Consider the following 23,336-nt stretch of genomic DNA (forward strand, 5'->3'; position numbering starts at 1 on the left):
CCATGTGGACCGCTACGCACAGTACCTGGCGATGTGCACGGGGCGCCAACAGGAGTGACGTCAGGAGGCGCCAGGCTTGTGGTCCGTTGGGAGAGCGGTTGATGGAACAGCAAACGCCCTGCCAGCTCTGATTTCGGCGTCGCCGAGCATGACGCCTGCAGACGGCGTCTACACTGAGGAACGCTGTCCAGTGTTCCGGTCGAGAGGTGCGCAGTGCTATGCGCTCTGCGCGGCGCCTCGCGGCTCGCAGTTTTAGGTGCTGGATGTCCGGGACTGGCTGGCCCACCTGAGCCGTGGAACGGATGGTGGCCGCTTTTGCACTGTCTGCTACCAGCTGGAGAAAGGTCCCGGAGTCAGCACCTTTCTGGCAGTGCTTGCGAAAGGCCCTCCAGTCGACAGTGAGGCACTCCCTACTCCTAGCGGTCTTGCCTCTGAAAGGGTTGAGCAGGAGAGGAAAATGGTCCGACCCCCAGCTGTCCGGGAGTGGTGCCCCCGTGTAGTTACAGCCCTACGTTGCCAGGCTGACATCGATGGCGGATAGGACCACCTGCGCCGCGCGCCGGATGAATGTGGGTGCTCCGGTGTTGAGAATTGACAGGCCTAGTTGGTTCACGACGTCCCACAGTCCTTGGCCACGTGGGCAGCAACGGCGGCTTCCCCAGGCGGTGTGGTGGGCATTGACATCCCCGCAGAGGAGGAAGTCTTTCCCGAGACGTTGGGCTAATGTCAGGAGGCTGGCTGGGTTCCATGGCCGGCTTGGCCGGACATAGATGCTGGCCACGGTAGTGTCGGAGTCACCCAGTCGTACCCGAACAGCACAGCATTCAATAGCACCGCTCAGCAGGTCTGCCACATGGACTTCCGCCTGTGACACTTTCTCGCCGCACGTAGATCGCACAGCGTGGTGATCCCTGCTGGTGGCCCTCATCAAGGCAAGGGGCAGACTGGCAGGACTCTCGATTGCAAGAAGTGAGGCTGCTGTATCCCACGTATCCAGGAAGCCACAGGTTGGCTGCAGCAGCGTAGACCTCCTGCAGAGCAAGCACATCGTACTCGTTCCGCAATAGGTGCATGGAGAGGTCTGCCTGCCGCCGCCGCAACGAGTTTGCGTTCCACTGGAGCACGCTCGGGCGGAGGCGGCAATGTCCTGCTGCAGGCGGGAGGGGACTAGCCATGCTGACTACTGGGTGAGGGCGCGCCACCTGCCTTGAGACAGATAGAACGCAGCTGTTGGTTCTCTGGAGGCAGCAGGTCGGCGATCGCCCTGAGGAGGAGTCGCAGGTTCTTGTTCTCCTCATCGCTGGTTGACTTAGGAGCCTCCTTCGGGGACGGCCCTAGCTTGATGCTGCCCCGCTTCTTTGCGCCTGCCTGTTGTACATGTTGCTGAAAGCGGGGTTGGGGGTGGTTGATAGAGGTCGTGGCCTCCTTGTCAGGAGCACCGAGTGCTGCAGCGTAGGTTTTGCCTCCTGTCGGTGTAACACGTGGCGGTCCAGAAGCAGCTGCTACTGAGCTGGTGGGGGTAACCCGTAGGACCGCCTGGGCCTCGCGATGCGACAGGTGTGTGGGAGCTGACGCCTTTATCGTGGCCAGGCGCCGTTCTCTCTGCCATAGCTGGCAGTTAGGCGACTCAGCTGGATGTGGGCCCCTACAATGCAGGCATCTGACCCTACTCGAACAGCACGATTCCGTCTGGTGTGGGCCACCGCACCGCAGGCACCGTACCGGTCTCTGGCAGGTTGCTGTGGCGTGCCCGTAGCACCCGCAAAGTAGGCACTGCAGAGGGCGAGGCCGGGAGGGTCGACCTCGAAGGGCATGCTGAAGAGGTAGATCCTTGCGGGGGGGGGGGGGGTAAGGGGCAGCAAAACGCAGCACCAGGGTGGTGCCCTGTCTCTTAGCCGCGACCACCCGTACCTTCGACGATACGGCAGCCAGCAGGTCCTCATTGGCGTAGTTGCCATGTACGCCATGCACCACGCCACTGCTCTGGGTGCGGTCGGTTGGAAGGCGCGCGGTCACGGGCATCCCGGCGATCTCTGACGTGGCAAGCAGGTGCTCCGTCCATTCCGGCGATGCCGCGTCCGCAGCCACAATGTTCTTCTTCGTGTTCACGCGAACCTCCTTTACTCCAGGCAGCGCGGAGAGCGCCTGTGCGATGGCGAGGCGGGAGGTACGGGGAAAGGCAGCGCCGTTGTGTGCCGGACGAAACAGCACTGTGCGGGATGTCAGTGGCGAGGTGGGCACAAAAGTTCTGGGAACCCCGGCAGTAGCAAAGGGATCCACGTCAGGAGATGCAATAGGCGCAGGTGAACTACAGGGAGCCGTAGGTCGTGCGGCAGGAGCGACGGCAGGTTCGCTCCCGGGAGAAGGGATGTTCCCGGCTAGGCCCGGTGGTAACGCAGAACGCTTTGACAGAACCTGCTGAAACTCGCCTTCGGTGGTAATGCCACTAGCCAGGGTGAGGTGGCGATCGTCTTCACCTGTGACATGTGGCGGCAATTTAGTCGTCGATGCATTGTGTGGCGCAGTCCCGACTGCTTGCACCTTGCGCGAGGCACCCTCATCATCACTACCGAGCTCACTGGGACGCGAACGCTTACGTTTAATAGTGGTGTCCATATCTTAGAGGTTTGCGTATATCGGCAGTGGGACGTACTGCGGTTCGACGAGAGACGCACCCGGCAACCCAGTAACAGCGACGAAATCCCCTGCAAGCAGTACATCCGAAGAGCTCGTGGGGGTAGTCGAAGGCGTAACGGCTGTATCGAGTGTGCCGGCCGATAGTGTCTGCCGAGCCGCCGCAGTGGCCAGGGAGGCAGCAGCGGCGGTAGCGGAGCAGGAGGATCCTGAAGTAGGCGGGTTCCCGGCGATCTCGTGCAGCTGCTCGGCCGGGTCATCCGTCAAAAGAGGCGGCGTCGCGAACATCCTCGTTCCGCAGGTGGTCGTTGAGGAGGCAGTAGATGTCGGCCGTCCGCTGATGGCCGGGCACAGGCGTTGAACCTGCTCGTGTTGCAACCGCACTGCCTCAGCGCTGGCTATGAGCTGCCACAGAGATCGTGGGCAGGCGACGCTCACCGCGCGTTTGCGCGACGAGCCGCGTACGAGGGAACGCCGCGGGTGGTCGGTCGGCTGCGCCGGTGAAGCTGGGGGCGCCCCTGCCATCCCAGCCGCGAAAACGGCTGCGTCCGACAAGCGCACAAATAGCAAGAACCAAGTCCAGCTCGTGGATAGCAAAAGGCGAAGAGGAAATCTGCGGAGACAACGTCGTTGACCGGGCGAGCAGACAGCGAGGACGACGGTCAGGCGAACGGGCTCGGCGAAGTCCACTCACAGTTGCAAGAACGCACCAGTACGTAGTAGAAAGGGGGGAGCGTTGAATGAGACGCCACAGCGTCTCCCGCAGACGCGAAAGCTCCGAAAGACACGTCCGATCTCCTCGAACGCTCGAGCGAATCTGACCATATATGTAGAGCAAACGCGCCTTCTTCCGACGCGCGAGAGGCCGTGGGGGAGGGGAGGGGGAGGGAAGGGAGGCGACGTTTAGCTGCGGCACCAAGTGCCTATTTATATCAGAGGCTCCAGCAACAGTCACCAACGCCGCACGTATTTTGAGCGAACGCGTGCAAAACGCCGACGGCGTCGACAACAGTTCGGCGTGTGGCCGGTGCTGCTGCATGTCCAAGTTTATACAGCTGATAAAGCTAATATCATTACTCTGTATAGCTCTCTACAAATTTGCTATCACAATTGATGCTTCGCGTTTTAGGTGAAACTGCGACAACTTTTTTGACAGTAACCGGTTTTCACAGCATAAACACTGTTATCAATTTGTTGTTTACCTTTACTCTTTGCGTGCAGTCGCGGCTTTTACCATTTCGAGCGAGTTATGTTCGGGACGTGCTCGTCGCCGAAAACGGCAGCGCGCTTCTTACACTGTTGTGCCGTTTTGCGCAGTAATCTTTTAAAGTTCCGCTTATACCGATTCAGAGAGCGAGTGACATCTGTTGTCTGACACTTTATTTAACGCATGTTCTTGCCGTGCTAGAGACCTAAGATGGCGGCCAGGTTGACGTAAATGAACAGTGTATAGATCATGTACCAGCTAACCCGGGCCAAGCTAATTTAAAGAAAGTAAAAAACAAGATAGGACGATGAGACAAATAACACGATATCATAGCGCGAAATACTTGTTTTAGCTCAAGAAAAATGTCGCAGTTTCGCCCGAAAGGCGAAGCATCAATTGCGACAGTAAATTGGTAGACAGCTATTCGGAATAGGGATAGTAGAGTAGTTTTATCGGCCGCATAAACTTGGACACATTCGCTTTCTAACTGAATTGACAAGCGTGGTGTCATCGCTCACAAGCAAACATGAATAGATCACACTGAATGACCGCAGACAACGAATGTCAAAACGCTGGCACGGCCGCTGCAGCGGGCGAAGAATCGTGCGGTCTATCGCTTCAACGGAAACTGAGCGGCGAATGGACAGCGCATAAAGGTCAGAGCCGTGTGGAGACACGGCCGGGCTCGACGGGCGCGCGCGCTCGCTTCTTAAGAAGCGAGTGCGCGCGCCAGTCGAGCCTGGCCGTGGTGGAGATAAAGAGACGGCGCCGGCGACGGCCACCACAGCCAGTGCAAGCGTATTTGTTGGCAGAGTAGAAGCTGCTCCCCCCGTCCCTCCCGCGCCGCCTCCCCGCTTTTTAAATGCGAATGCATTTCTTACTCGGGGCATGTCAAGCGTCTGTCGGTGTCCGCGCGCCGGCAGGTGTTATCTCTCCGCTCTCACTCCCTCTCCCATAGCAACAGCTGCGGGCGCGCGCACTTATCCTCGCCCCTAGCAACCGGAGCCGTGGTGCGGGCGGAGTATCGGAGAGTGAGTGGAGAGGAGGAGCGCGCTCTGGCGTGTGAGGGCGCTCGCATCGCGGGAACTCAGCGGAGCTCCCGCGTGGGTGGAGAGAGTATACGAGAGGGTAGGTGCATTGCTTCGCCGCTCCTTCTCTCGCGGTTCGCTCTCTCTCCTCCCTGTGCTCCACTCTCCCGTTCGCTCGCTCACACGTATATATAAATGGAGTGAAGCGCGCGCCTCACCATAGAGAGAGAAATTCAACAAGAGGGGACACTCGGCAAAAACTGGCAACAGGAAACACGTCACCATACGTCACGCTATACTTTTGACACCGAACGTTAGCTGCCGCGAGCGTCGAAAAAAAAGAGTGAACTTAAGTTAACAGGCAGAGATTTATTTTTTTAATTACTTGCCGCGAAAACTAAAACGTTTTGCGTATAAATGAACTTAAGCTTTGCGACTTATTTTCCTTGCCTTACCTAGCCACAGGTCAATGACGCGCCAGATACATGCGTCATCCGCCAGACACTCCTCCGAAGCCAGAGAGGACGGCTGCGCGCGCGTGTGAGCGCTCGCGCGCGGCGACCCGTCTGTCCCCCCCCCCCCCCCCTTCTTTTCTTTTTTTTTAATGTAACCTGTTTTATTGGGCTCTCGGCGTATTCTTGCGTTCCTTCTGCACTGGGACAAGACACCACTGCACTATTGGACTACGGCAAGGTGAGAAATCTTGTTTCACAGTCTACGACGCAATTAGGCTTACGGCACGGGACCGAGACTTAAGACGCAGTTAGCGAAAAACAGTTCGGCCATCCTGGCGCAGTTAACTTGAGTTAATGAATCGTGCTGAGACATGTTTCCGACGCTTCCTATGGGACTATTGTAACTTATTTCGGTTTTTGAGTCACACTGGCCGCACAGGGCGCCGTGTCGCAGTTAGCGAGAACTCAGCCGTGGTGCATGTGTAGTCTAGTGCATCTTGCTAGGGGAAGTTTGTGCCGCTTTCTCTGACGCCAGACATTACTGAAAAAGTAATTTCGTTACTTTCTGGGGTACTTTTGAGGCACGCTGGCCGCACAGCGCGCTATGACGCAGTTAGCGATAAGCAGCTCGGCCGTGGTGATAAAGTTAGTTTGGCGTGTAATGAATCTTAGAGGGACAAGTCTGTGACGTTTCTTGTGGCTCCGCAACAACATATACCTTCTTTCGGTACTCACGCCTGTTGAAAACGCGATGGGCGATTGCCAAGAGTGATAACATGCATGGGGTGTGCTGCTGGCGCCGGCAGAACGCGCGAACGACGAACATATCAGAAACTTGTAATTCGAAAATTACGTCTTCTAAAGGACTGAAAAAAAGCATTGCACCCACGCATTTGTCTTGAGTGCCTGTTGCGTCCGTCTCTATGTATGTAGCGTACCGTCACGTCGCCCGAGGCCAAGTTTTGGAAACACGAAGTCGCTCGTGTATTTGTGCTGCCAAAGTGCAGGAAATAATGCCCGGAAATGGGGGAACGCTTGGAAATCAGATGTTTTCATATATGTTTGGGATGAGTCGGGTATTTTCTACGCCATGTATGTAAAAGCGAATTGCTTTTGTTTGTAATGCCGCCCATTCACCGCTTTCGCACGTTTCGCCTCGCAGTATTCCTATGTATAAATACCAAAATGACTCATGCTTGTAACATGCTGTTACGTGCTTGAAAATGTAACATGCTTGTAATTTACTTTTTTTTCAGCTGGTGCCGTCCGGTGGAGCTTCATACAGGAACTACTGCCTTACCTGCTGGTGTCACAACGTTGGATGAACGCACAAAAAGCGCGGAACGAGCTTTTATATAGAGCAAAATAAATATTTCCTCATTGCACAAAAGGTCTTGCGTCTACTTTGTGAAACTGCACGTGGCACAGATTCGATGGGACTTTACGAGATCGTTCGCAATCATTTTTACTAAATAATAAACCGATTCTGCACGAAGAGCAAAAAAAAAAAAGAGGGGGGGGGCGCAGCCGGCGTGCTAGCTTACGTTCAAAATACGCGCGCCCAAAACCGAAACCGGAAGTGATGTAAGTGATCGACACCGACCGCTTGGCACACTGCAGTCAATTCGGCCGCTGGGCCCTATGGGAGTGTCCCCTCTTGTTGAATTCCTTTCTCTGTGGCCTCACTCTCGACCGTTCGCTGGCTGGGCGCCTCTCAAGGCGATGGCAGAAGTCGGTGAAGGCGAATGTCTGACGGCAACGGTACCCCTAGCAAGAAGTGTAATGCAATCCAACCCGAGCATTACACCTCTCGCTGGAGGTGACGTCACTGCAGTAGCTTCAACGTCATCATCAACCGGAGGAGAAGAAGCGGAAGACAAGGCTGCGAAGCGAAGAGCGCGTGATGCCGAACGCAAGCGAGCGAAGCGAGCTGCCGATACCGAACTCCGTGCTCGGGAAGCCGCTGCGAAACGCCAACGCCGAGCCGAAGATCCGGAAATGTGTGCTCGATACGACGCTGTGAGACGTCAACGGCGAGCCGAGAACGCTGAATGTGATGATTATGGACGTTCGTCACTTGTTTGTGTGTCTTGAGACGAGAAAAACGCACAAGAAACGCTAGTAGGCAAAAAAATGGTTTTCTTTCAAACACACGATGGGCAAGGAAAGGAAATGAACGGAAAACAAAACAATTTCACAGCGGATTTTCACGCGCACACTGATGTACGCGACGCTCAGTCCTACACCACCGTTCGGCGCGTCAAGAGTTCCGAAAAAACCATCTCACGGTTTCGGTCGTGACGATCGACTCGCCTGTCGTTGCCGCGGTACGGTCGCCGAGGCGAGCCGAGGCAGAGATGGCACGGTTGCTGATGCTGGAACCGTCGCCGGCACACGGCTGCGCTACCGTGTGCGGCGCCTGGCTATGTTGAGGACAACACTGTGTTGTCCGGCCGCAACTCACGAGGACCGCGACCCAGGGTCGGCCCACGCGGACAGCACCTCGGTAGGCCTCGACCAAGAACAGCCCTCAGCAACTGCGTCCTGGCAGGAGCCGCTCAGCAGGCCTCGTCCTTGGTCCCGGAACAGGCCTCCGCATCTGGCCCGAGTAGGTACGCCTTAGTCACTCGGCCGCAGCAGGAACCACGGCCCGAGCTCTTCTTCCCGAGCGTCGCACTCGATCTGCTGCCATCGTGGCTTCGCCGCTCGAGCTCTTCCGCACGTTCGACACGTAGCACTTCTTTTTCTTCGTTTTTTGTTCTTTTTTCTTCCAGCTCCCGTGCCACCTGCCCTCAGCTCGTCTTCTTCACTTCGGTAGGCGCTTCTACTGAGTCCACATGTCTCGGAGTACACGTAAAAAATATATATATATAAAAAATATTGTGTCCTTTCCCCACAATATCCCCCCGCTCAAGAAAGTTGTTAGAAAAAACAACTTTAAAAAAATACACAAATGAGTTCATTTATAAACGATGAACCGAAAAGGATCAGAAGTCCAGAAGTCAAACGCGGCTGAGATAGTCGGCACCTATGTTTTCGGCGCCCTTAATGTCTCAACCACGAAGTCGTATTCCGTTAGCAAGAGACTCCAGCGGAGCACTCGGTTATTCATATGTTTGGCAGAGTTTATGTAAGCGAGAGGCTGGTGGTCCGTTTGCAGCACGAAACGTTTGCCGAAGAGGTACACATGAAACTTTTGAATAGCCCACACAAGTGCCAGGGCTTCTATCTCGATAGCTGAGTAGCGCGTTTCCCGTACGAGGAGTTTACGGCTGGCATAGGCTACTGGATGTAGCACCCCGTCGTGATGCTGCAATAAGACGGCACCAATACTGGACGAAGATGCGTCCGTGCGTAATATGAAGGCCTCTTGTAAGTCCGGTGATCTTGAAACAGGACTAGACGATAGTAGGCGTCGCAACGTTTCAAAAGCTTCTTGCTGACATTCTTCCCACGTCACCCTGTTGTGACCTCGCTTCTTGGTTGTTTTTCGTTTGTGTAGGCCAACAAAAGGTATTTCTTGCTGGTGTGAGGTGTCCGTTTGAACAACAACCGCGGCTTGTTGCAGGACGTCAGCTGTGGACTCCCTATCCTCGTATTTCTTTAGGCGGTTAATATGAAATAGGCTCATTCGACCTCCGAGGTCTACCAAATAGTCATATTCATTACGTTTTTCGACGACTGTGAAAGGCCCCTTCCATGTCAGAATCAGCTTGTTCCTATCTGATGGTAGGAGCAGCAATACGTTGTCACCTGGTGATAGCTGTCGAACTCTCGTTTTTTTATCGTAATACTTCTTTTGTATGACTTTGGCCTTCTGTAGTTCTTCATGGGCTACCTTGCAGGTGTTTTGCAGGCGCTCCTGGAGCTCTACAACGTATCCATAAGTTGTCTTCGTTTCCGCATCAACGTTATCGCCTGTCCACAGTTCTTTCAGAATGGACATCGGTCCCCGGACGAATCGACCGTAAAGTAGGTCGAATGGCGAGAATCCAAGGCTTGCTTGGGGAACTTCACGGTATGCGAAAAGCAAGGGAGCCAGGTATCTATCCCATTGTTTAGGGCATTCTTGGCACATGCGGCGGACCATTTGTTTGAGAGTTCCATTGAACCTTTCCACCAGTCCGTTTGCCATGGGATGATAGGGAGTTGTAGGAAGTTGACGAAATGAAAGTAGTCGCCCGAGTTCTTGCATAAGGTTGGATGTGAACGACTTTCCACGGTCGCTCACTATTTCTCGTGGGACTCCAACCCGGGAAAAGATTTCTAACAGTGCTTCTGCTATCCGCTCGGTCTCAATGCTCGGCAGTGCTACCGCATCCGGATAACGCGTAGCAAAGTCCACCATCGTTAGCACGTATCTGTTTCCCTTAGCTGAAGTTAGGGACAGGGGGCCAATAATGTCGACGGCGACCCGTTGAAATGGTGTGTCAATGATGGGCATATTCCCCAAAGGGATTCGACCAACGAGGTGTTTTGGTACTGTCCTTTGACATATGTCACACGACTTTACAAAACGTGTGACATCCGCCTGTACACCAGGCCAATAAAATTCTTCAAGGACACGGTCTGTAGTCCTCCTTTGCCCCTGATGACCAGACAGAAGACCTTCATGGGCCATTTTCATCACTGTGTTCCGGAGATCCTTGGGGACCACAAGTTGCTCCAAGTCTCGCCGTTCTACAGTGTGGTATCATCGGAAGAGAACATCGCGTATCAGCACAAACTCTATGACTGCTGATTTCTTGGATGTGGTTTTCTTCCCCAACGCTGCGAAACAAGTTTCTAGCGCGGGATCGGTGCTCTGTAATTTCCGCAGCTCTTTCGGGCTGATGTCCAATGGGTTAATCCATGGAACTGACAGTTCTCTTTGTTGCTTGTCTTCTTTTCCTACAGCTGCTGACACATTATCTTTCCGTCCTCTATTCGGTGAAGTTATGCGTTCACTTTTGTCTTGATGGGTAACCTGATCCGTGTGGACCAGTGCGGACCGAGCACGCTGTGCCGGCTTCGGGATAAGGGGTGTATCTGAAATTACTCCGGTAACGTTGCCTAGCACAACTTCATATAAAAGGTTCTCCATGCAAACAGCAAGAACCTGGCCCTTAAAAACGGAGAATCAATACACACTTCAGCTTCTGGTAAACTCTTCGTAGACTGATCCAATAAGCGGATAGTGCGGATGCTACCAGTTAGTTAGGAGTCGAGAACCAAGGACCGTTTCACCACAACTGTATTGCATCCGGTATCCCGTAACATGGTAACTAATTTTCCTTCCAGGTAGCCCTTTGCTGTCGGCATTTGCTTCGATCCGCCATCACATGTCGCATTGCTTTGTGTACAGTCGCAAATGTCATGACTCTGGGTTACCCTTTTCTCATCAAGTCCCGGTTCCACTAATTCTTCATGCTGCGCTTTCTCGGATCCTAAGAGAGAGCATGATGCTTCCCCTCGTTTTCCAGAGTCAGAGGGGCAACTATCGGATCTGTGTCCTGTCTTCTTGCACGTCCAGCACTGTGGCGACTTCGGTGCTCGGGATTTGGTCCATCAATCCGCAGCTGTGTGGCCCTGCCTGTTGCACAGAAAGCAAAGCAGTTTTCCTTTGCTTTCGTTTGTAGTGCCCACTTTACCAGTGACCATTGACTTCCCTTTTTCTTCTTTACCCTTAGCGAGATTCACGATTCCCTGGGCTTCCAAGTACTGGTCTGCCGTCGTTGCCAGCGTGTCCAGATTACGACATCCTCTTTCCTCCAGAAAGATAGCCAACTTCTCGTCGCACCGTCTTATAAACTGTTCGGACACCATCTTGTCTCGTAGAGCTTCATAAGTCTTCGACGTCTTCGCTAACTCTTGCCAATGGTCGAAGTATCCCAAGAGGCGCAGTTCGAACTGTCGTCCTGTCTCAGGATTTTCGGGCCGGGCATCCCGAAACTTCACGCGGTATCCCTCTTCTGTGTCACGGAACCGCTGTAACAGCGTCTGCTTCAGCTTTGCGTAGTCCGTAGAGTCCTCAGCAGACATGCGTCCTACCACCGTTAATGCTTCTCCCGTGAGACACAAACTTAGCGACAAGGCCCACTTGTCTGTTGGCCAACCTTGGCTTGTGGCCACCCTCTCAAATCTCTGTATGTAGGCATCCAATTCATCTCTACCCTCATTATAGGGCGGAATCATCTTGTTCGGGCTGCGAAAACTCTGACCACCACCTGTGCCGTCGCTTACCGAAGTCATATTCGGACGCTGCGCCTCTGCAGCTCGACGTCGCTCCTCAAGGAGGGCTCGTTCAGCCTCCATGCGAGCTAGCTCCCGCTCATGATCTGCCTGTGCTGTTATGCGCACCTCTTCTCGTTCTTTCGCTCTTTGGTCCCTCATTTCCTCCTGCTCAGCGCTCACCCATGCCACTAACGCCTCTCCACTCAGCCCCATCTCCTTCCCTAGCTCCACTAGCGTTCTCTTCTCGTCCATTCTCGTCTACTGCACACAAACAACGTGAGGCTCTAAGATAGAAAGAGAGCTTCGTCCTGTTCGTGGACGCCAGAAATTGTGATGATTATGGACGTTCGTCACTTGTTTGTGTGTCTTGAGACGAGAAAAACGCACAAGAAACGCTAGTAGGCAAAAAATGGTTTTCTTTCAAACACACGATGGGCAAGGAAAGGAAATGAACGGAAAACAAAACAATGTCAAGCGGATTTTCACGCGCACACTGATGTACGCGACGCTCAGTCCTACACCACCGTTCGGCGCGTCAAAAGTTCCGAAAAAACCATCTCACGGTTTCGGTCGTGACGATCGACTCGCTTGTCGTTGCCGCGGTACGGTCGCCGAGGCGAGCCGAGGCAGAGGTGGCACGGTTGCTGTTGCTGGAACCGTCGCCGGCAGACGGCTGCGCTAACGTGTGCGGCGCCTGGCTATGTTGAGGACAACACTGTGTTGTCCGGCCGCAACTCACGAGGACCGCGACCCAGGGTCGGCCCACGCGGACGGCACCTCGGTAGGCCTCGACCAAGAACAGCCCTCAGCAACTGCGTCCTGGCAGGAGCCGCTCAGCAGGCCTCGTCCTTGGTCCCGGAACAGGCCTCCGCATCTGGCCCGGGTAGGCACGCCTTGGTCACTCGGCAGCAGCAGGAACCACGGCCCGAGCTCTTCTTCCCGAGCGTCGCACCCGATCTGCTGCCACCGTGGCTTCGCCGCTCGAGCTCCTCCGCACGTTCGCCACGTAGCACTTCTTTTTCTTCGTTTCTTGTTCTTTTTTCTTCCAGCTCCCGTGCCACCTGCCCTCAGCTCGTCTTCTTCACTTCGGTAGGCACTTCTACTGAGTCCACATGTCTCGGAGTACACGTAAAAATATATATATACATATATATATATATATATATATATATATATTGTGTACTTTCCCCACACTGAAGTTCGTGTTCGAGACGCGGCGGAGAAACGTCAACGGCGAGCCGCTGATCCTCGAGTGAAGCGGCGCGAGGCCGAGTCCAAGCGGCAACGACGACAGGCTGATCCCGCTGCCGCCCGCGCTCTCGATCGCGCCACGCAAGCGGCGGCGCGCGCTCGGCAGTTTACACAGCCGGACGCCCGTTTCAAGCACGACTTCGAGGACTACAGCTTTGGTAACAGCTGCAAGGTTTGCGATCGGTTGTGGTTCGACAACAATCTGAGCGTGATAGGGAACATCAAGAAGGACTCGAGTCGTTTGAACGCGCTTCGGGTTCTTTGGAACGAGTTTGGAAGAGGAGGCCCCGACGACGAGCACGGCGACACCATCATCGTCGTCATCATCATCGCCGACACCCTTTGACTGTACACTTTAGCGACCACAAGGCTGTGATTATGGCCGTCAGGTACAATGACAACACAAACAGATGCTGATGAATGTGTAAATAAATGGTTACGGTACAAATCCTCGTCTCGTCATTAATTTGCGCCATTAAAATTACTACGCCGTGTATTCTCGGCGCAAGAAATGCGGTCGTATTTCCTCACGATTTTTTTTTTTGCTTTCGCGTGGGAGATTGCGGTGCCAGTTCTCCTTGCGCTGGGTTGCAAGATAAGCATTTGGTGCCGTAGCACAGCGTCGCCCCGCCTCCCTCCCCCCTATACCCCCACGGCCTTTTGGGCGACAATCGCGTTTGCTTTCCGCCGTGCGTTGACTACGAATTACGAATTAAATACGAATTACGCGAACTGCTTGCTTCGCGACGATCCGAAGCCCGGCAGTCGACCAAAAAGCACCGCCCACAACGCTCACTGCGCCTGCGCGACACTCAATGCAGCCGCCGGCCGGCGGTGGCACCGAGCAGACGCCACGCGCTTCGGTGTTCCCTTTAACAGTGGACCGCTCTGTACGTCACCAACACGTGCAACTCCCGAGGTGAAAGACCCAGATCTTCCCTCTCCTCTTCCTCCTAACTCCTATCCAACTCGGCATATTTTTTTTCGCGCATGCGCACTGGTTCCTATGGTGGGCCCTCCTGGGCGCTGATGGATGTTTCGCCTAGGCATATACAGCGTCGCTGTAAAACATGTATAGCATACCTGATTAAATCAAGCAGGCTAGGTGACTACTTGTCACCGCCCCGTTTCAGAGGGGATGCCATTAAATCATCATCACCATCTGAAGTTTGTCTAGCGTGAGCGACTGCAGAAAGTAACGTTCTTCCTCGGACTCATTGTCCTGCGACGCGCACGGTCCCGCTTTCGCTGTCTCTATTCACGTTGTATGTATTCACATTGCTGCTGTCGACTCTTCACCACGTTGTTAGCTTTCTTTCTCCGGCGTGAACGCGCTACGCGGCACCCCTGTCTTTTCCAGGTAATGGTAAGAGGCAACCGATGGCACCCCGCGGGGGATCTAAGTTAATCAGGCGCCAAGGCGCTCGCGCAGACATGGGCGTACTTGACAAAAGGGACGTTCCGTCGCTCGCTCGCCGCCGCCGACGGGACAAGTAGGGCACGGCCAGCGCCAGGAGCTCTAAGGTGCTCATGATAAAAAATAACTACGGTAACTTCGCGACACCACACCCCTACGGAAAAGAGCTGAACTTGTGAGCGAGCTAGCTTGACTTCTACATGGCTGCTACCACTGGTATTGCGAAAAATACGTTTGAAGAATGCTGGTAGCCAAACTTTTTCCGACAGGGCCATCACGCTGTCAGCGAGAGGCGATGCAGAAATCTGAGGGGGGAGGGGGGGTCAGGACATCCGGACATCCCCCTCGATCAGCGCCTGGAGATGCACTTGGGCTCAGGCGCTAGGACACCGGGCGCTAGGAAGAGAACGAGGAGAGATATAGAACAACTGGCCCAGGAACAAGTGCTGTCTCTGTGTTTTGTCATTTACAATGGCGCAGCCGACGAAAGTCTCGTCTTAAGGCGCTCCAGCCTTCAGCACCGTGCTGAGGAGGCCTTGCATCCTCCGGCATCTCGCCGTCCAGGGTCCTTCTGGCGAGGGAACGCCGTCAACGTTTTCCTTGTCATAGATGCCGCGCCTGGGACTACCTCGACCTCCGGTCCGCCAAGGCATGCCGTGCACGCTGCCTTAGACATGGATCCGCGCCGTAGTACGTTCCTCCTGCGGCCAGGGAACGCCGTCTACGCTTCCCATACACTGGATCTCTGCACCATGATATCATCGCCACCTCAACCAGCTAGGGGTGCTGTTCACGCTCCCCTGACCATGCTTCCTGCTGCAGTGAGTACCGCGGGCGCCACCAGTCTTGGCTCAACGGATGCCGTTCACGCTCCCTTGGCCACTGGTCCGGCTGGCCCGAGTAGTACGGCCGCTGCTGCCACCTCAGGGTGCGCGGATTCCACCCCTGGCTCAACGGGCGACTCAGCCGGCAGCTTGACGGACGTCATGCGAGCTATATCGTTGCTGACACACAACAGCTCCAGGGTATGACGAGCGCCTTCGCATCCGTCAGCAGTTGCGTCCTGCCTGGGAACGCCATCCACGCTTCCATGCAGCCGGCGTTCGTGGTAATATTGACGTTTCGCGGCTTTCCAGACGACGTCATACTTTGGATTCGCAACATCAATGCCTTGGGTGATCGTCATCCCTGGCCCGCCCACTCCAGATGGCTGATTGCAGCGAAACGACTCTGCGGTGCCGCCAAGGCATGGAACAACTACGAAGGCATCAAGCAGCAGTCCTGGCACGAATGGAGTTCAGCTCTGACCACTGCTTTCGGCCCGATCACGTGTGCCTGCGACGAGCCCGGCCAGCACTGCTCTGCGGCCGGAGCTCCTCAGGAGCACCACTTTGACGCACCAGTCGTGCCCAGTAACCACAGCGCTCCTGAGAGATACAGCCTCGATACCGCGGCAGGTGTACCCTGCGTCCCTCCGGCAGAAATGTCCGCAGGGTGCCCCGATACAGCCGCCGGCTCACGGGGTGTCGCCATCGGCTCCACCCCAGACGGTGGGAAGCGCATGGCGACCCCCGCTCCTGCGTCGACCCACCACCGGGGGCGCAGCGCAACCTGATACCGCCGGCTCCACCCCTACCTCTGATCACGCAGCAAGTCACCGCTGATATAATCTCGACCGGGTGAGGTGGGTCGTCACCGCAGGAATCAGGAGACGACGATGAAGGCGGGCATCGTGATGATGAAAAATAGAAAGCATTGTATTCACTTCATTGGTACATGGTTTTGACTCTATCCGAGTCTCGGGCGGTTCTGTTTAACACGGGGACCAGGACGGCCTTAAATCCCCTCGTGGTGGCCGAAGTCTCCTTCGGGGAAGTCCTCTCTCCGGTGGTCAAGTTGACGACCTCCTCTCCCTCGGGTCCTCCTTCTTGGTAACTCGCCGTTTTCGTCTGCTCAGGTCGTAGAGGTGAGACGCTTTCTCGGGGATGAAGGGGATTATCTCGTCACGGGAAAAGCGCTCGGGCTTGCTTCCCACATTTGAGAGATACAGTTTCCAGGAAGATCATAACCTGCCGATGTCTCCTTCGGGGAACTTCTAGAAGTGTCAGTCCTCTGTCGGGCGGTCAAGTTGACGACCTCCTCCCCCTCGGGTCCTCTTTGGTAGCTCGCCCTTTGCGTCTACTCAGGTCGTAGAGGTGTGACGCTTCCTCGGGGATGAAAGAGGATTATCTCGTCACGGGAAAGGCGCTCGGGCTTGTTTCCCACATTTGAGAGGTGCAGTTCCAAGCCGATCATAACAACCCGTCCGCCACCACAGGAGGTCTCGAAGGGGTTGCAGCATCCAAGCACATCGAAAAGACCGGTGGACCCCGTGCCTCTGCTTCGTTTCGCCGTTCGTTGCACAGCAAGCGAGGTGACACCTTCTGGAAATAGACCACGCCAAGCCCAAGGCACAACAAACAGAGAGCACCCAACTAACCATGAGAATTGCCAAGTTCACACATTCTTCACATAAAACCTTATCAGAATTATACCTGCAGTCCTCGTTCGAGATTCCCGAAAATTAACGAAAGGAAAAATTAGACTTCAATGTATATTTCAACCAACCTAATACCTAACGTTTTTGTTTCTCTTGCCCGGGAAAGCCGCGTTTATTGAGAGACTGAGAGCGCATTTAAAATCATCAAAGGGATAAATGCTGCGCAGTGAGTTGGGTCAATGCTAACTGCCAGTACCAGCGCTTCTAATGCCATATGTACTGCACTCTGATGACCATTACAACTACTAATTAAGCTGATTGAAAAAGTGGCATTTAAAGCCAGAAAACAAAAAATGTGGTTGATCCCTCTTATATAGGAATCGCTATAGAACACGAAAGTGAAACGTGTCTTCACAGAAGTAGTGTAATGTTTATTGCACATTGATATATAATGTCTATTGGTGTTTTGTGGCTAAAGCGCCCTTAGGCGTTGATGCACCCACGCTGACGCCTGGTGGCACGTCTCCTCCATCACGACTACCAACGTCGATGACCATGAGCAACCGTCGTGCATATGGAAGCTGCACTACGCTGCACACGCTAGCACAACGCGAAAGACGAAGCACGTAACTGACACACTAATACAACGCGCAAGACAAAGCACGTAACTGAATCGTCACCGAGTCAAATCAGCGCGTACAGCGCGTCGTAATTGCAGCCTCCGCGATCAACTTCAGAAACATTTTCAGAGCTAATTGCGGAGGCCACGCTCCGCTGTGCTGAGTACGGTGAACGCCACCTAGGTGGCGTTGGTACTGCTTCTTGATGCCAGCGTCCCTTCGAATGCTGGCATCGAGGCGTCGTAGTGCTGAGACCACCGAAGCGTTCACTGTCGGTGCGCGTTAGTGTCATAATGCAGTACTTCTCTTTTCTGCTCGTAGGCGGCGGCACCGCCCCGAGCAAGAGCGCGGGTACACGGAGGAGTGTTAGATATATAAGGCGCGTCTGTGTAGCTCTCTGCAAATGCGTTTGTGGCGCAATGGGTTAAACGCTCGGCGATCTATCGTCGCGGACCGAGAGGTCGTGGGTTCGATTTCCAAATTTTGCATGTTTGTGGAACTTTTTCTTCTGGTTTCTTTCTTTGTATTATGTTCGTGTATGTTCGTGTGACGTATTTCCGTGACGGAAATACGTCAGTGAAGTCTTGGTGGACCCCGGCATAAAACACTTTCGTGTGAAAACCATCTGCTCGCAACACCGTTAAAGAAAAATGTCACAGTTTCGATCTAAGGGCGAAGCAATGAATGCGATAGCAACACAGCAATGTCATACGAAGTAAGGTGAGCGGCTTTGGTAGCAATATGAATTGTAGTAAACATGAGCTGATTAAGTAAGCAGGTGTGCTGCGGCGTAAGTAGACCGACATGAAGAGAGACTCGATGAGCACGAGAAGGCGCGTGTGAAACTGTGGTGTTGATGAGAAGCGCTTCGCGTGGGCAGCGCGTGCGAAGGGACACACCTGTAGATCTGCACTGCCGATCCGGGCAGCATTGCATGTGTAGCGTGCGTTGGAAAATGTGGCCCGACTATTACGAACTGAATGAACAAGCGTGGTGTGAGCGCGCACTAACACGAAGAGATCACACGGAATGACAGCAGACGACTGTGAAAACGCTAGCAGCAAGCATACGCTGCAGCGGGCGAAGGGACGTGCGGTCTATCGCTTCAACGGAAACTGAGCGGCGAATGCACGGCGCATAAAGGTCAGAGCCGCTGGGGGATAAGAGACGGTGCGGGCGAGACGAGCGCGGTTGTTGGCAGAGTAGAGGTGCGCCCCCCCCCCGCTCCCTCCGGCGCTGGCTTCCCGCTTCCTTGCTTGCGCGTGGGAGCGCGTCCCCGCACGCTTCCGCTCGGGCATACGGCGCGCGGCGAAGATTTTATCTATAGGGAACCTCACGGCGACGACGACGAGGACGGCGACGCCGACGGCAGAAATCCGGTTGAAGTGTCCATATAATTGCTATCGCAATAAAATTGTTTCTCCGAATACGCTTCAGCACATCAAAATTCCACAATGGCAGCAGATAAACGCACCTACCCTGTAAGCATTGAATTATCCAAAACGATGTATTTCTACAAACCTCCAATGTCAATGCCTATCTACAAAATCAGCGTGTCCACAAGCCACTACCGTCGCAAAACTTGCTTCGCAGTTTTATTCGCGCCACTGGCTCTCATAACAATCAATACAACGAAACACCGAGATTAACGCGGAACCTTATAAATTAAATGAAATAAGGTCTTAATTACTAACAAAAGAAAAAAATACAACGTGCTCCATTTACAAATTTACAAACGAGAACCTTACGGAGGCGCCCAATTCGACAATTACTACCTCCTAATGCGCACTCGACTAGGTCGCAATCTGAAAGTCATTGGACCTCGCCATGGGCAATAAAGGGCGTCAGACATACACTGCCCCCTCCCGTCACCTGTCAATTCGTGTGGCCGCAGCTTTCTTTCGCGTCTCAGAGAGGGAGGACGTAAACGCGAGGAGAATCGCCATTCTTCCTTTGTCCTCGCTCTCGTGGCGCATTCCCTCTTTTTGACTGTTTGACTGGCCCTGTGCGTGCGCACGTACCTCAGCCAGGTTGCCCCTTCCAGCCGCAGTCCTAATCGCGGAGACGCGCCCTGTTCTGTTGTCATCCGCCTTTGGCGACTTCTCCGTTTCCTTAACCACCATAATGAGCCATTTGAAGTTCTGCATGATGGCCCTTTGTTTACGGGCTGCGGTGTGGCTTCTTTCTCGAATTTGCGCTGCGCTAAATACTTCGCTCGTTTGCGCCGTCTGAAAAATGTTTGCATCGCCAGGCGGTCACCGAATGTGCCTCTGCAATCCCCGATCGTCCGGTTCCTGCCCTGTTTAGCCGCCATGTCAGTCTCCTCTCCTTTGGACGATTCCGGACCGTCGTTCAAATGCGGAGGTACAAGGGAGTTTTTCAGCGCGTCCTTGACCTTTTTCGGGCTGCTGAAACAAGCCTTGTCTCCGTAAGGAACGTCCTCCGGAAAAGCCACTGTTTCCACTTTCGTGGCGCAATCGTTCTCTTCTACCGCGATTTCTTGAGCCGTGTTACGCGGGAGAGCTTGGACCGTAGGGTCGCCAAAACTCAGGCCCTTTTTCTTTAGCAGCATTTCCGAGCGATTTGAAAATAAGTAGGTGTATTGTTTGGACAGATTCTGTGATACCGCGGCTTCAGTCATCAATAGTCCGAACGGCCCCTCGATCTTTGCGCTGGCTATGGGCAAGCAAACACTATCCTCAACTACCTGCCGGATCCACGCATGTTCCCCGGTAAAATCCTCAGGTTGCACATACGTAGGGTGGACGATGTCCATTGTCGCAGCCGAGTCCCTAAGTACCCTGCATGGCGTTCCGTTCACTGCGAGGTCGCGAATGTAGGGTTCTAAGAGCGCCAAGTTGTCGTCGTCATTCACGAAAGAAAAAACAATTCTAGGCTTTCTACAGCCGATCGCAAGGTGTCCAGGCTCCTGGCAACGAAAACAGACGACCGGTTTTCTAGCCTCAAACGCCCTTTTTTTTCTTTCGTCTTTCATTGTGGTTTCATTCTCTCCGGAATTATCGGTCGGTGCGTCACTGGTCCCACCTCCAGCTTTCTCGTTGTGAAAGGGGCGCTTGTTTTCTTCTTTGCTGAATTTAGTGAAGGCCCTGACGCGTGTTTTCTCGGATTCGCGACGTGCGGCGAATTCATCTGCTAGCACTGCAGCCCGTTCCAAGCCCTTTTCGCCTGACCTATCTTGAATCCAAAGGCGCATCTCTTCGCTAGAACTGCTTAGAACCATAGAACTGCTCCTTGCAGATTAGCTCCACCACCTTGTCGTGACAACCGAACGCGTCTTCCCCTTTTAGCCATTCAATTAAATTGGCTTTCAATTTATAAGTGAAATCTTGATAAGACTCGCCTGGTGTCCTAACTGCCTCCCGAAAACGGCGGCGAAAAGCCTCCGCTGAGAGCCGATATTTTCTTAGCAGCGCAGCTTTTACTTTCTGATAGTCCTCTGACTCGTCCTTCGTTAGCCTCGCAATTATTTCGGTTGCTTCGCCAGGAAGAACGGTCAGAATCTGTTGTGGCCAACTCTCTAGTGCCAACCCGTTTCTCTCGCAGGTTCGTTCAAAAGTAACGAGAAACAAACCCATGTCATCGTTCACCTTGCACGATGGCATGAGATCCCTTATCTTTACTCCTACTTCACCTGAACGTCTTCCATCTATTGAGAGGTTATTTGCTGATATCCTGGCCAGATCCCGCTGCACGTCTAGTTCTTTTAGCTTTAGTTCATGAGCTCTCTGTTCCTCTCGTTCCTTTCTTTCTGCAGCTCTCTGTTCCCTCTCTTCTGCAGCGTTTTGCTCAGCTTTCTCAGCTCGTTTCTCTATCTCTTCCCATGCTTCTGAAATTTCGTCCTCAAGAGCCCCGCACTTCTCAATAGCCTCAATCAGCTGCGGCTTTCTCTGACTTTTCCCGACCTCAATTCCCAGCTCTTCACAAAGTAATAACAACTCTGGCTTTTTCCGTTTGCCCAAATCCATGGTCAATCCCGAACGAGGACTTTCTTACTCTACTGTGACGTGAGGAAGCTTTCAACAGTAGCCTGCACGTACAGAAACTAATTCACCGTTTTAGAAAACACACAAGCTAAAACCTGGCAAATTCTCAAAGAAAGTCAAGCGCTCACCATTCTGCTGAAGCCAGGACGAAGGGTGGAGTATCCCATTGCTGCCAACCAGCTGATATAATCTCGACCGGGTGAGGTGGGTCGTCACCGCAGGAATCAGGAGACGACGATGAAGGCGGGCATCGTGATGATGAAAAATAGAAAGGATTGTATTCACTTCATTGGTACATGGTTTTGACTCTATCCGAGTCTCGAGCGGTTCTGTTTAACACGGGGGCCAGGACGGCCTTAAATCCCCTCGTGGTGGCCGAAGTCTCCTTCGGGGATGTCCTCTCTCCGGTGGTCAAGTTGACGACCTCCTCTCCCTCGGGTCCTCCTTCTTGGTAACTCGCCGTTTTCGTCTGCTCAGGTCGTAGAGGTGAGACGCTTTCTCGGGGATGAAGGGGATTATATCGTCACGGGAAAAGCGCTCGGGCTTGCTTCCCACATTTGAGAGATACAGTTTCCAGGAAGATCATAACCTGCCGATGTCTCCTTCGGGGAACTTGTGGAAGTGTCAATCCTCTGTCGGGCGGTCAAGTTGACGACCTCCTCCCCCTCGGGTCCTCTTCTTTGGTAGCTCGCCCTTTGCGTCTACTCAGGTCGTAGAGGTGTGACGCTTCCTCGGGGATGAAAGAGGATTATCTTGTCACGGGAAAGGCGCTCAGGCTTGTTTCCCACATTTGAGAGGTGCAGTTCCGAGCCGATCATAACACCTCTGGCACTTTCACGCGGCAGTCTACGCCGGCTGATCTGCTGCGATGAAACCCATGCATAGCTCAGAATCCGCAGCATCTTGCTGCTGTAGCTGCAGCCGGGAAGGTTCTGGCAGATTGCCTCGCCACCTGCCCCGCTGTAGACCCAGAACGAGAGACATTTGTACCACCACGGGTCCTGCATTCTGCAAAGGCTTTGCTCTGCTGAAACAGTCAGTGAAACGGCTCTCAACCACATCAACGTCGGGGCGCATGGAGGCGCCGACGCTACCAATCCGAGAGCCCGATCTTTCCTCCGATCGTGGCAGGGAGATGCTTCCCGGCTTGTCGGAGCCACATAGTTGCATGTCTACGCAGCCGTTGGCCGAGTTCGTGGCCGTTCATACCGCACTGAGGGAGGCCTCGTTGGGGGGCATTATCATGAAAGACCTGCCCGCACGTGATAGACGCTCAAGACGCGCGGGACAGCGGCCGAGACGCGCGGAAGACCAGTCGCGCATTGTTCGCGGTTTTCTTCGGTCGCGGCTGATTCGAGCGCGACGGCGGGCCTCGGTCAGTTTGCGGCAGCGTTGCAAGGGGGCACGCGACAGCTGAGCAGAGCGGCTGCTCATCGTGCAGGGACTACTGCCCTACGTGCCAAACTGCGACAGGGTGGTCGTCGACGAGACGTGCGACCAGAGCGCAACAGTCAGTGCCGACCCCTCGAGGAGCTGGTTGCGATGGACGGTCTTAACGACTACTACCGACGACTATGCAATGGCTTTCCAGCATCAGTGCGCCCTCACAACCGCCAGAACTATCTTTAGCAGCAACGAGGAGAGATATAGAACAGCTGGCCCCGGAACAGGTGCTGTCTCTGCGTTTTGTCCTTCAGAATATATATACACATTGTTACGGATGATCGATATTTATTCACAGATGAAGACCAGGATGGATGAGAGGTCGCCACGAAGTCGCCACCGAAATGTAGCCGTGGCTGCTGCTGAGTTCTTCGTTCTCCTCCTCTTCTATCTCCTCCTCTTTGCCACGTTACAATCCCCCTTTCGCAGACGAAGCCCACTGGGATAGTTACTGTTTTGTGGCGGGGTAGTAGCGCTTGAGTCGTGCAACATGAGCAAGCTTGGTTTTCTTGGAACGCCTATCTGTAGACAAAACCCGTGCAACCACGTAAGTTAGGTCGCACAGGCGATATAAAACAACGAACA

The 23,336-nt window shown here is 54.0% G+C and overlaps 1 protein-coding gene and 1 long non-coding RNA gene across 2 annotated transcripts in view; one reads left to right on the forward strand and one right to left on the reverse strand.

Moving 5' to 3' along the window:
* LOC119465109 (WD repeat and HMG-box DNA-binding protein 1-like) overlaps positions 1-23,336 on the reverse strand; it is a 546,382-nt gene that overhangs the window by 480,004 nt on the left and 43,042 nt on the right. The gene's annotated exons all lie outside the window — the stretch shown is intronic.
* LOC125940037 (uncharacterized) lies at positions 5,467-6,714 on the forward strand. The gene is made up of 2 exons (XR_007463258.1): positions 5,467-5,562; positions 6,581-6,714. It is a non-coding gene; the product is annotated as an uncharacterized LOC125940037 (long non-coding RNA).

The sequence above is a fragment of the Dermacentor silvarum genome, chromosome 9 (assembly GCF_013339745.2).
Source record: "Dermacentor silvarum isolate Dsil-2018 chromosome 9, BIME_Dsil_1.4, whole genome shotgun sequence".
NCBI lineage: Eukaryota > Metazoa > Arthropoda > Arachnida > Ixodida > Ixodidae > Dermacentor > Dermacentor silvarum.